A 13,758-nucleotide genomic window follows, 5' to 3' on the forward strand; every position below is an offset into this window, starting at 1 on the left:
TAATTTTGCCAATGAAAAAAATTTAAAGGTAGTCAAATAGAGGAACAAAGTCTCTAATTTGGCGATACTGTATCAGGGTTGCCAACGTAGTAGAATAAAAATTTAAAGGTAGTCAGATCGAGGAACAAAGTTTCTAATTTGGCGATACTGTATCAGGGTTGCCAAGTGGTAGCGTGAAATTACCATGACAACCAACTTATACGTCTTGTACAAGGAAAAATATAAGATAATCGCAGTGTTGCCAACTGGACGGAAATTCCGTCAAAACTGACAATTTCAATGTAGCGGACGGGAAAATTACAATTTACATTGTCTTTTGACTTTTTTAGCTGTTGTCGTTTTTAATTGATTAATTTTTGGGATAGCGTAGACTAACCCAGCACTTCAACTGCAGAACTAGAAGCAGATGGTGTGGATGAATTATTATTATTTTAATCAAGATTTGCTTTTATTTATATAGATATATTGGATAGGTCTTATTTTTTTTTAATTTTGACGGATTTCTAGGTGTTACGGGGATACAATTTATGTGTTGACAGCACTGTTAATAATCTAATAAGTAATGTTTTAGACCCAGTACATGGGGGAGTGTGTGCGTTCAGTAGAGTTGTGGGTCTAGGCACAATAAGCCTCCGGTTGCAGTGCCAAATTAGTATAAAAAAGTAGACTTTTAACAAGCAAACAACATTGCCATTATAATTAAAATGTAATATTGTTGCATACGTATTCATATTAATGCCCGTAATATAACAAATATTTTAAATGTAATACGCGTTCATACCGGTAAATATCTGACCTACGATTTTCTTATTGTGTAAACGAACTTTCTAACCACGGGATAAGTAAGAATCAAAGATAAAAAAATGATACACTTTGAACAATTCCTCTAGCAGTCAATAAGTGACACCATTACTGACGGGAGTTTGAACCTCTCGCGCAAGTTCGTACGACGCCATGTTATGGGAGCGCAAATGATTGTTTCTTTAAAGGATTCGGAATTTAGAAAATACCATTGGATATAACTTATAGGTGTTTTCTTAGCGGACATCCTCCTTCACTGTAATATAACTAAACCTATTTACGTATTTTCTAACGTCTAATAAGTAAATCTAAATAGGTACTGTAACTAAGCATTGCTTTAAATATAAACGCTCTATATTACTCAGAAATATACTTATTAGTTTATTTATATTTGCAATGACCGAATACATGGAATATTTTTACTTATGTTATTTTATATAGCCTACATCAGAAAATACGTAAATAACTTATTTAAGTTACAGAGGTGTGAAAATTATTAGAATAATCTTAACTTTAAAGGTTTTTTAATAGTTCCTTCACAAATATTCATTGAATTGATGAATATTGGTATATAATATTACTATACTGATGCAGGATATATTTACTACTAACAACGCCGGAAAGCATTGTTGTACATTGGTATTTTTCTTATTTTACAATTGTTATGGGAATTCAGAAATTATTATATTATGTTGGCGGAATTGGAAACATAAAAAATTAATTAAGAAATGCTTTAAACAAATTGTTCTTTGCGTTTACATTGTTGTGAAGGTTCAAATGAACGTATACATCTGTTTTGTGCTTATAATGTTTTATGTTTCCAATTCCGCCAACATAATATAATAATTTCTGAATTCCCATAACAATTGTAAAATAAGAAAAATACCAATGTACAACAATGCTTTCCGGCATTGTTAGTAGTAAATATATCCTACATCAGTATAGTAATATATACCAATATTCATCAATTCAATTAATATTTGTGAAGGAACTATTAAAAAACCTTTAAAATTAAGATTATTCTAATAATTTTCACACCTCTGTATATTACAAAGAGGGGGATGTCCGTTAAAAAGATGCCTATGTACCCAATGGTATTTTCCAAACACATAACGCACTCTAATATTAATTCTCAGTGTTTTGAGATTCAGAGGCGATAGGCCTATGACTCTTCAGAACTTTCAACTGCAGACATTCATTACAGTCCCCTCATGCTTACATCATTCTCAATGACAGAATACTGTGAAAATGTGATTGTATGCATTGATGGCTTTGTTGCTGTATCATTATGAAAATATGGTGTAATAAATCTAAAGACTCAATTTATGCTACGCACCAGCAGTAAACAAACCCCTTTTCTTTTCTTTTCTTTTCTTTTTTTTTAACGAAAGAATAATGAGAGTCTTGTCATACCTTGATCTGAGATTATAGAAATATCCCGCTTAAGTGAAAGAGCGATTATACAGACGTTGACAGAGAATAATGTCATATTACCACCAAAAGGTCTCTCTTACATCGTGTGAAAAACAATGTGATCTAACAGAAGAACACTTGTACAATCTTTCTAAAATTGTAGGAACATTTTTAGGAAATGGATCCCCAGATTCTTCCGAGAATCACATTTTAAACTCGTTAAACTGACCATAGAAGTACATAAAGAGCTACCGGCGTAGCTCAGCCGACTAAGGCCTGCTGGTCCGGAGTTGTACTCGGGCGCGGGTTCGATTCCCGCTTGGGCTGATTATCTGATTGGTTTTTCTTTTCCGATATCCTCAACCGTAAGGCGAATGTCGGGTAATCTATGGCGAATCTTTGGCCTCGTCTCGCCAAATACCATCTCGCTATCATCAATACCATTGATGCTAAACAATCTAGTAGTTGGTACAGCGTCGTTTAGGCTATACCGTAATATATACCTAACACAATAGATTTATACAAGTGGCCTAATTACACATGAACATCGAGCTGCAAAAGAAATGCCGATATGAAATTACATCGTTTTCCGAGGACTTTAGCAAATACGCCAAGGTGGAAGGCTATTTTTCTGAGATTAGTTTTTTAAAAATATGTAAATACTTTTATAACCTGTTCACGTTATTATTTAATATTAATTGACTTTAAATGACTCATATACTTTTATTTTAATAAGAATACTACACGAAAATAATGAAACTGCAGTTTATACGGTAATAAAATTTTATTATAAATACAGCTATCACCACACAGCTTAAAATTACCAGCAGAACACGACTTTACATTAAAAAGTTGTAAGACAACATTTAACGAAGTCAATAATGTCAGTTAATAATATTTTGTACGAGGCGTCATCTAATATTGTTGAAAATGTAGCAATAAACAAAAGTAGACTTACCTTATATCATTTTCAGCACCTTCGAAGTATCCCTTGGAAGGCTACATAGCGTTTCCAGACATATTTGTCATAACAGGAAGTATCTCTGGTAGGCTCCCTCTTTGTAAAGTTCTTTGGCACTCTATTTATGCTTGAATGTCTTCAATTGGCTCATAACATTGACCGTTTAGTTTGTTTTTATTCAGGAAATAAAAAGTTGTACAACTAAATTAGTCGAGTAAGAGAAGTACGGGATGATTGTGTCGTTTTTGGCCAGAACCTATCTAGGTCAGTCACAGAGGACTGACGTGTCTCGTAGTAGTAGTAGGCCTACAGCATTCTTAAGTTATCTAGAGGCTTGGACGCGTGCTTTCACTTAATGCCTTTCCGCAGATGCCTGAGGATATCTCACTGGTTGCGATTCACCATTTCAGCTAAAGGAACAGATCCTGAATGGTTAAAGGCTGGTTCACAATAAACCGGGAACGGAAACGATAACGAGAACGGAAACAATGATAAAATAAATGTATTTAAATGTGAGCATTCACAATAGTTAATAGTGGACGCTCACATTTAAATACGTTTATTTTAATATTATTTCCGTTCTCGTTCTCGTTGTCGTTTCCGTTCCCGGTTTATTGTGAACCAGCCTTAATACTCACATTGTCTAAAAAGCAAATCAACATCGACTTCACATTGAACTTGATCTGTGAATCTTTCTTTCTTGTTTTGACAAAATAGGAATTTTTCATTTTTGGATGAATGTGCTTCGCTTCTGGGTCATTCCCATAGAACCATGTTCGGTCTTCCGCCATTATCTAGGAAAGAAAGTTAGGCCCATTCACAATGAAAATTAAACTTAACCGTAACATAAACAAACTCCAAACTTTCATGCTTATGCTTACGTGATTTGCAAACAGAACACAATCGTGGAGCGCTGAAGTATACGACAGAATATGAGGAAATGGCGTCGTTGTTATGTTTCCATGGTTACCAAGTACATTTGCTGTTATGTTTATGTTCCCATCGTGAATGGATGGTATGACTTCTTGATTTTACCGTAACGTTTACATTCTTAAGTTAACGCTTACGTTATGTTTAATTTTCATGATCTGCCAAAGAATCCTTGGTACAAACTTGGTTCTATCTTGTCTCATGTTCAAATTCATGGTTAAAATCTGGTAATTTGTACCATAATCGAACTCAATAATGTAGCAAATAATGCTAATAATCCCTAAATAGTCATAATAAATGCGTAACATTTTTCCGTGATATTTTTGGGCGCAATTGAAGATCCTTCTGGATGATCAAAATCTTTAATACTGTTTGTTTCCCTTAAACCTGGAACGTTGCTCGAAAATCCGTGTTTCCTTGGCTATAAATGTTTGTTTAAGCATTTTCTGAGATTTTGTCGATGTTCTTCCCAGTTTGAAGCAACATTTAAAGCTGACTCGCTGTTACATTGGTCTGTCGTATTTTTCATGAAATCATCGGTGCAGAGTCTTACTCAAGCAATGCATTAAAACACATTTTCCTTTGCGATATGCAGGACACTCAGTCATAAATATCACAAGTTGCAACTTCTACTGAAAGAAGAATTCCATAACATCGTAGAATTTGAAGCTGCAACAAGAGTATCGTGATTTTTTATAGCACCTGGTAGCCTATGTTACAACGTTTTTACTTTTTCATTTACTAGCCCTATACTGTCCACCATTGTGGAGTAACAGAGAAGCAAAAACTTGTAGATTGCTGACAGTACTGTATAGAATGTGAAGGAGACTACAGTGGATAAAAGAAGCCTCAACTCTATGTATTGTATGTAGTAGACTTCATTGGCACCACTCTAGTAATACATATTTGATAAAAGCAAGAAGCATTACTTTTGGAGCGGTCCTCACATATTAAGGGATATAAAACATTTTCTGCTTTTTAATTTAAGGGATGATATACAGGTTTCAGCACTAAAAATTAGGGACATTCAGTATTTTTTTCATCAGCAACTAATGACGCTTTCACCTTGCAATTTGACATGCTTAGTATTCATTGCTTCTGCAATAATTATAGACTATTTTCAGATTTACTAAAAGTTTCACCATTTGAATAATTATTATAAAAAGTGGCCGTTTTTGTGCACCAATGTGCAGTTTTTATGATAATGTCCATAAATATGAATATTTCTGAGCCATTCTTTTTTTAAATTTATTCCTGAATGTCAAATGAACAATATTAACTACAATCTTTGAAACGTCTACATTAGAAGTTTTTTTTTTTTAATTTCTTAGTAGAAGTTACACTTTTAATGTTTTTAGGTAAACAAAAAATAAAAACATATAGTATAAATATTGTAGTTCATATTGTTCACAAGTATGAAAGACAGTATGAAACATTTTATTACGGTATCTTAAAAACTTACTGAGTTATCACAAAAATGGTTTTGAAAAATACAAGTAACGGGAAATGAGCGTTAAATAGGCCTGTACCTTAAAGTGTAGCGAGCTAAAAAGAGCATGCTCACACGTTTATGGTCATATCTATCAAAATATTGTATATATCGCAACAATTCCGTCACTGATAAATGTTCAATAAATAAATAAATAAATAAATAAATAAATAAATAAATAAATAAATAAATAAATAAATAAATAAATAAATAAATAAATAAATAAATAAATAAATAAATAAATAAATAAATAAATAAATCAATCAATCAATCAATCAATCAATCAATCAATCAATCAATCAATCAATCAATCAATCAATCAATCAATCAATCAATCAATCAATCAATCAATCAATCAATCAATCAATCAATCAATCAATCAATCAATCAATCAATCAATCAATCAATCAATCAATCAATCAATCAATCAATCAATCAATCAATCAATCAATCAATCAATCAATCAATCAATCAATCAATCAATCAATCAATCAATCAATCAATCAATCAATCAATCAATCAATCAATCAATCTTCTTAATGTATCATCTTCTTAATGTATCCAACTGTTTTCTGACAACATAAAGTCCACTATAGTCCACTGTAGTCTATTCAGTTGTTGTTTTTCACGAGAAATGAGGGGTATTTTGATCGGTGTTCATTATAGATGCCTGTTGCTAGTAGCCAGAGTTGGGTTGTGGGTTCAAACTTTATATAAAACATAAATTGAAAAATGACTGTTTTGACCCTCAAACCTGTATATTCCTCCTTAAATATGCCGTAATTCTAAAAGATGGATCCAATTTCATATGGCTATATTTCTTGAACTACGTTGTACTTGAATTATACCTACAGAACATTTGAAAGATGATGTCCTAAGTTTCGAATACTACCGCTAGAGTGCTCCTAAGCGCACAGCAGCGTCAGTTGTAAGCAAGATAGGTCGCATGGGGAATGAAGACCTGGCGTTTCAGCTCTGGCCACCGAGGTCTCCTGACATCACGCCTTGTGAATTTTCTCTTTGGAGCTTCGTGGAAGATGCAGTTTATGTACCACCTCTTCCCACAAATTTGATTGACCTATGAAACCGTATCATAGCTGCGGTGAAGTCAGTGATGCAAGACATTCCTCATCGAGTGTGGGATGAATTCAACTACCGTATGGATGTTATCCGTAGAGCCGGAGGAGGGAACATTGTACACCAATAAACTGGAATGTGTGTATAATAATCAAATGTAATTTACACAATTAAAATAAAATGTATAGTTCAGGAAATATAACCAAATGAAATTGACTCCACCTTTTAGAATCACGCTGTATAACAGAGGCACCTGGATTCTAGAGGAAACCACAGTTTTATTTTGTAGTATACATATTTATTTGTTTTAAAATTGTTAGTGCTTATTTGGAGCATTACTTTTGGTCCAATAGAAAGATTTCATTATTTAAAAATTATATTTGATGTTACATCTTTACTTACTTCATATTCATTTTAATAAAATAATTGCTGCATATTTTAATAATTTTCAAATTCTATAAAATTAATTGAGATACTGAACATTTTAAAATACTACTGTATTATCATTTTGTAAAAGTAACACGTTGTAAAAATTGCAGCAGATATTCTTCATGAATAGTAAAACGGAACGCCATTTCTGGCTCTAACTGCAACACATGTTCACAAGACACACACATACCATTTGAGCCCTTTCTTTATACTTCACACTAACGAAACGTTAATTTTCTACTCAAAATTCATCTTTCTTGGTACAATTTACTCGAACTACTACTCAGCACAATCTGACATCCAATGTATAATTGAACTTCTTATGGAATGTTTCTGCATATATGTTTCCTCAGGGTACCAAATATTCCAGTTTCTGAATTAACTGCACACACGGAATTAATTTAAACACTTAACACTTCAGTGTGATTGGTCCTTCGGTTAATAAGTCTGATATTTGCTTAATTTTTATGTAGAGTTTTCTAAATGTGAAGAGTACAATATAACAGAAGTGTACCGGTATAATAGTCACTTCTTTATCGCCGTTGTTTTAGACATGGTTTCTATTTTTGTAGGTTATAAATGCGTCATGTGTTCTCTCTTGAGATCTTTTTGCCATGTAATTTTCCAGTTATTTCTGCTTCCCCTGTAAGAAAACAAATACGTGAATTATTAATAGAATAGACATTGAACTTCTATGACGTCTCCTAGACAGAAACAATGACATTAGAAAGAAAACAGTGGAGTTTTTGCGTTCGCTACTTCTCGACGTGGAAAATAAGAATATTTTATTATATTATGAGCTGCTGCCAGGAAGTCAAAAGGAGGATAGCAATGGCCAAGGAAGCTTGTAATAGAAAAATGAGTTGTCTTGATAATCCATGTTGAATCTTTCGTACACTATTTTTAACACTTGAATATAAATAATTGATTAAATGGCGATCTTAAGGCTAATTCAAAATGAAAATTAAACATAACGTAAGCGTTAACTTAAGAATGTAAACGTTACGGTAAAATCAATAAGTCATACCATCATTCACGATGGGAACATAAACATAACAGTAAACAAATTTGGTAACCATGGAAACATAACAATGACGCCATTTCCTTATATTCTGTCGTATACTTCAGCGCTCCACGATTGTGTTCTGTTTGCAAATTACGTAAGCATACGGTAATGTTTATGTCAATGCTTATGGGAATCATTGTGAATGATCCCATTTGGTAGCCTGGGCGCAAACTTCTGTGTTTATGTTACTATTATGTTTAATTTTCATTGTGAATGGGCCTTTACTCGTATTAATTGTGTAAGCATGTGCGGCTTACAGCTGTTTCGGTGCTTCTTCACACCATCCTCAGAGCCTACTAGATCTCGGCGTCATCTCGAACTTCGCTGCCTGTGTTGAATCTTTCGTACACTACTTTTAACACATGAATATAAATAATTGGCATTAAAGCAATAACCAGAGGACACAATACATCTACATATGCCGAACACATAACTACTAATGCTAACCACACATACAATAACATAAATACAGACATGGAAATCCTACACATACAACCCAAAAACCAAAACCTCAACACACTAGAACAATATGAAATATACAGACACACTAAAACACACCCTGATCAAATTCTCAACACACAGATCAATTTCAGAACACTCACACTATTTGACACCACAGTTGAACACTTTTCAACAATCGAACGCACCCACACAACAGGCAGCGAAGTTCGAGATGACGCCGAGATCTAGTAGGCTCTGAGGATGGTGTGAAGAAGCACCGAAACAGCTATAAGCCGCACATGCTTACACAATTAACACGAGTAAGATCGCCATTTAATCAATTATTTAGAAAAAGGAGCATCTTCTGCGGACCTCTGAAAAAGAAGTAAGGAAGAGACTAGTGAAGTGCTTTAGTGTGGCATTGTATGGGGCAGAAACATGGACATTACGACGAAGTGAAGAGAAGCGAATAGAAGCGTTTGAAATGTGGATATGGAGAAGAATAGAGCTTGTGAAATTGACAGACAGAATAAAAAATGAAGCTGCGTTGGAAAGAGTGAGTGAAGAAAGAATGATGTTGAAACTGATCACGAAGAGGAAAAGGAATTTATTGGGTCACTGGCTGAGAAGAAACTGCCTGCTGAAGGATGGACTGGAGAGAATGGTGAACGGGAGAAGAGTTCGGGGTAGAAGAAGATATCAGATGATAGATGACATTAAGATATCGATCATATGAGGAAACGATGAGGAAGGCAGAAAATAGGAAAAACTGGAGAATGCTGGGTTTGCAGTAAAAGACCCACCCTTGGGCAGAACACTAAATGAAAGAATATGGTGAAACTTCGACAGTGCAGTGTGTTAAGAGCGAATTGTATTTTAGAACAGCTTAGCCGCACGAAAATTATTAATTTTTTAATTAGTTTTATCAACCATACCTAACGAAAAATGTGCCACGAGGGTACGGCTTAAGCAGAGGAGTTGAAGGACACACAACTTGAACAACTGATGGCATCTAAGTATTCTTATGTAGTCTATAGCAGAAAAACCATCAATAATAGTAAATTACTTAAAATAAATTATTATTTTTTATTATTTTAACAATGCATATTTTGTTAATTTTAGTGGAAATATCCTGGTTTTTAAGAGCTTACGTCCTTGCATATTTTGCCATTTTTTAGTGCATATGAATCCACCCCCTATAGTCAGTGTCGGTAAGATAAAAAAATGCGAACGTGCAAAAAAATAGCATAATTTACAATTCCATACCAAGAATATGCGAAGTCTTATAAAATATTAATTATATAGAAAACTGGCATTTTATACAGGGTGTTAAGAAAAAAGTATCCAATATTTTAGGAGGTGCTAGTATGCATCAAAACTAGAAAAAAAAGTCTAATAAACATGGGTCCTACAACACATACTTTCTGAGATCTGAACACTTGTTCATAGTAAGTTCTGAATGTGACGTCCATTCATGGCAATTCATTCCTCTGCCCTTCGGCGTAAGAAATCACGCACTCTTTGAAATTGACCTTGTTGTTGTTGATAACCAAAAGTCTAGGGGATTTAGATTTGAGGAACGAGGAGGCCTCCCCAATCAATCCAGCGGTCCTGAAATATCAGCATCTGGTGTTCACGCTCATTGCGGAAAAAATGTGCTGGTGTGCCATCATGCATGAACCACATCTGTAGTCATGACACGTACTCCAGCAAGGTAGGCAATACGTTAATTAGAAAATCCTTATAACGATCCCCAGTTAATCTCTATGGTAGCACGTATGGCCCTTAATCTATCGCCAAGAACGCCTGCCCATACGTTGATTGAGAATCGATGCTGATGCCTTATTTCTTCAAGTGCATGAGAATTTTCATCAGCCCACACATACTGATTACGAAAATTCACAACAGCATCTCTGCTGAACCCCGCTCTTATCCGTAACCAAACTTTTCTTTTCAGTATTCTTTGCGACGTATCAGTATTCCATGCCAGGGGTGTCAACTACGGTATGATTATCTGGTAGCCTGCTGTGTTGTAGGACAGAAAAATGCATTGCCATAAATGGACGTCACATTGAGCACCTCCTATGAACGAGTGTTCAGATCTCAGAAAGTATGTGTTGTAGGGCCCATGTTTATTCGCCATTTTTTTCTTGTTTTGATGCATACTAGCACCTCCTAAAATATTGGATACTTTTTTTTTAACACCCTGTATTTTTCATTGCAAATTAAGACTATGCAAAATAGCTATTACATGCATTAATGTTGTTTCATAAAACACTCTGAGTATTGTTTATTTTACCTTATTTAAGTTACCATTAATGAAATTTAAATTATAATTAAAGAGAAAATGTAGTCATAACAGAACATTGTCGCATATTACTATAGTAGGGGAGACCCAGGCAAAACAAATAACCCGGGCAAAGAGAATAATGCCTATTTCTTAGAAACGCCAACAAGTAGCGCTTTCTGCTATGTTGGGGAAGAATCCCTACCAGATTTTGCTGCTGGAACTGACTTGTCGTCATTCTAGCTAGTGAGAGAAGAAGTCAGCGTGTTTTGAAGAAAATTGACTGTTTTCTTAAAATATTTCAAGGTAATAAAAACATATGTACAATATACAGTACTGCAGAAACTCTTTGTTATGTGATAGTAATATATAAGCGATAGAATTAGTTCTAAAATGCCGTACTTACGAAGAAGGTTATTGACGTTTATGTTTGTATAACCTGAAATGGAAAGCGAAGTGGCGTCTGCGGGCAAAGTGGATAACTTATCCACTATATAAGTGTCAGCTGTATTTTTGTATATATTTGTCTATTGTAATAAAACGTGTTAAATCATTTTACATAGTGGAAGCATTAAGTCACACTACTTAAATTATAAATGAGCAACACTGATCTCAGTTTTTACTTAAAAAGGTCAGATGGTTTAATTTTTCAAACGGAAGAAGAAGCAAGCCAAATGGTCGGAAGAAGACATGAAGAAAGCACTTGAAGAAATAAAATCTTCCAATCAGTGGTCTGCTATCTGGCCATACAACCATAACGTGTTTGTTGATGAAGAGTTTGCTCCAAATGAACTTACAGATCGCCCACTTGAGACAGAAATCAGCGAAACGACAGCCGGGTCAGATTTAACAAATTCTGCGGAGCCAGCTTCTTCAGCGGCTGAAGAAACAGTAAATGCTCACTCAGAATCAACCACATCTGTGATGTCGGCATCTTCAGAGACTGACGAAATATTCAATACATCAATTATACTCATTAACTTCGTGTTTATGTTTATTTTTATTATCAGTGAATAGAAATTAAATAGAAAGGTGAAAATGTTATAGGGATATTCACTTTGCCCGGGTTAATTATTCGCTTTGGCCGTGTACCCGGGCAAAGTGAATAATTAACTGTATTTTCTTTCTCAAATCATATCTCTCTCCGTAGGTCCGAGAAACGAATTGCTGTTTTGTAGATATGTGGACAACATGTGTCACAACCAAAATCATTAAGTTTTTATTTCGGGAATATTAAAATATAGGCTGCGGCATTGGTTATTCTTAGCTTATCCGCTTTGCCCGGGTTTCCCCTATTTTGAATTATTATGAAGCGTATTAGTAGTATGACTCTGAAGCCTGTTAATGAACTCACGCTGAAACAACCCTCAAACAGCGCACACAATTATAGATCTCAAACGCAGATAAACATACGAATTAGCTGTCCATTCTAACTGCAGTGTTGTGACATTAAAGCTTGAATAACACATTATCGAAAAATTCTGTATCGCCGGCTTTGAATAGAGAGGCCAAGTGTTCATTTAGCTTAAGTACACAACACCATCTCCATGCCACGTGACAAGCTAACTCAATTTATTAGTCTAATACAGGAGTGGGCAGAAAACAATTTGCGCTGAATCGGTAGTGAACGCAACCCGGTTAACACTCAATTCTTTAATCGAAAAACTGAAGTCCTGACTTTTTCTCGTGTGCAGTGACGGATTAGTACTATAGTGAACGTCCGAGAGAGTAGAATGTTAATTTCCCGCTCTACTACACTGGTGAGCAAAATTAAAGCAACAAACATACAGGGACATCATTTATTTCTACTAACATTTTTAATATTAACCTGGCCTTTGGATTAACGGTTGAGAACCGGAAATACCGTTTGCTACCCCCTTCCACGACTGTAGTTCGATGATACTGGCGTAAAATACAAACAAATCACTTTACTAGGTATAGGAGGGAAGAAAAGCAGTTCATCCATTTAAGTAAACTAGGAGATATCGCAATTTTGAGTTTGATCATTTTCATTAGGTTTTTGTTTAATCAAAATACAGTACAGTATTAACAATAAGTGTTTTTACTCACGAACTGAGTTATCCATGCGGACGTATTCATTATGCAGTGTATATTATACTGTCTACAGCACATTAGCGTAGGCCTACAATATAGAGAATGGAGTTAAATTGAAAAATAATCATAATATGGACATTGAAACACAATTTTTAAAATGGTGGCCGTTCATTTTAATACAGGCTTCATTCTTTTTTGCATATTATCGCACTATAGACTACTGCATCTAATTCCAATTACCAATTTCGTCCTTCGTACTAGTAACTCATGTTGAAATAATTCTGTACCTACTCTATAAAAGAGTACCTTACCTACTGTAAATTCAATCTTCACTTCTGCCCGACTCGCGCAGACAAAATTACTCAGACATGCTATCTACTGTCCGTCCAAGTGGTTTTGTCGCAGGTCGTAGAAAGGGAGGAAATCACATGACAATTAATTACTTAACGAGGCCCTTTTATTTAAGTTATTTTAATCAGTTGTATAATATTACGTAGACGTCCAATTCCTAACAGAAATTAATATTTTCAGAAAAGAGCTAAGACAGCCCAGCCTCTAGCCTTTACAGAGGAGCGAGCAGAAGTGGGTGGGAGAAATCGGGATGCGACGTAGGGAAACGGACGGCAGTACCTGTGGGAAAATATGATTCAATATTGAAAGCTCTTTCGTCACTGGAAAACGTGAACATATTTCTGGAACATACTATACTCACTAACTCAGTATTGTTTACTATATGCGGTCTTGGTTCTGTGTGGAGGACAGTTGGAACTTCATTAGTAGAAGGGGTGGGAGTGAAGTACATTCAAAAA

The 13,758-nt window shown here is 34.8% G+C and overlaps 1 protein-coding gene across 6 annotated transcripts in view; it reads right to left on the bottom strand.

Moving 5' to 3' along the window:
- Nucleotides 1–6,929: 6,929 nt before the first annotated feature.
- Nucleotides 6,930–13,758, bottom strand: part of LOC138709488 (uncharacterized) — a 967,551-nt gene continuing 960,722 nt past the window's right edge. For all 6 annotated transcript variants that reach the window (XM_069840291.1, XM_069840292.1, XM_069840294.1 and 3 more), the window contains one exon: nt 6,930–7,743. The gene's annotated coding sequence lies outside the window, so the exon portion shown is untranslated. The remainder of the gene's footprint in view (nt 7,744–13,758) is intronic.

This window comes from Periplaneta americana, chromosome 11, assembly GCF_040183065.1.
Source record: "Periplaneta americana isolate PAMFEO1 chromosome 11, P.americana_PAMFEO1_priV1, whole genome shotgun sequence".
Classification (NCBI taxonomy): domain Eukaryota; kingdom Metazoa; phylum Arthropoda; class Insecta; order Blattodea; family Blattidae; genus Periplaneta; species Periplaneta americana.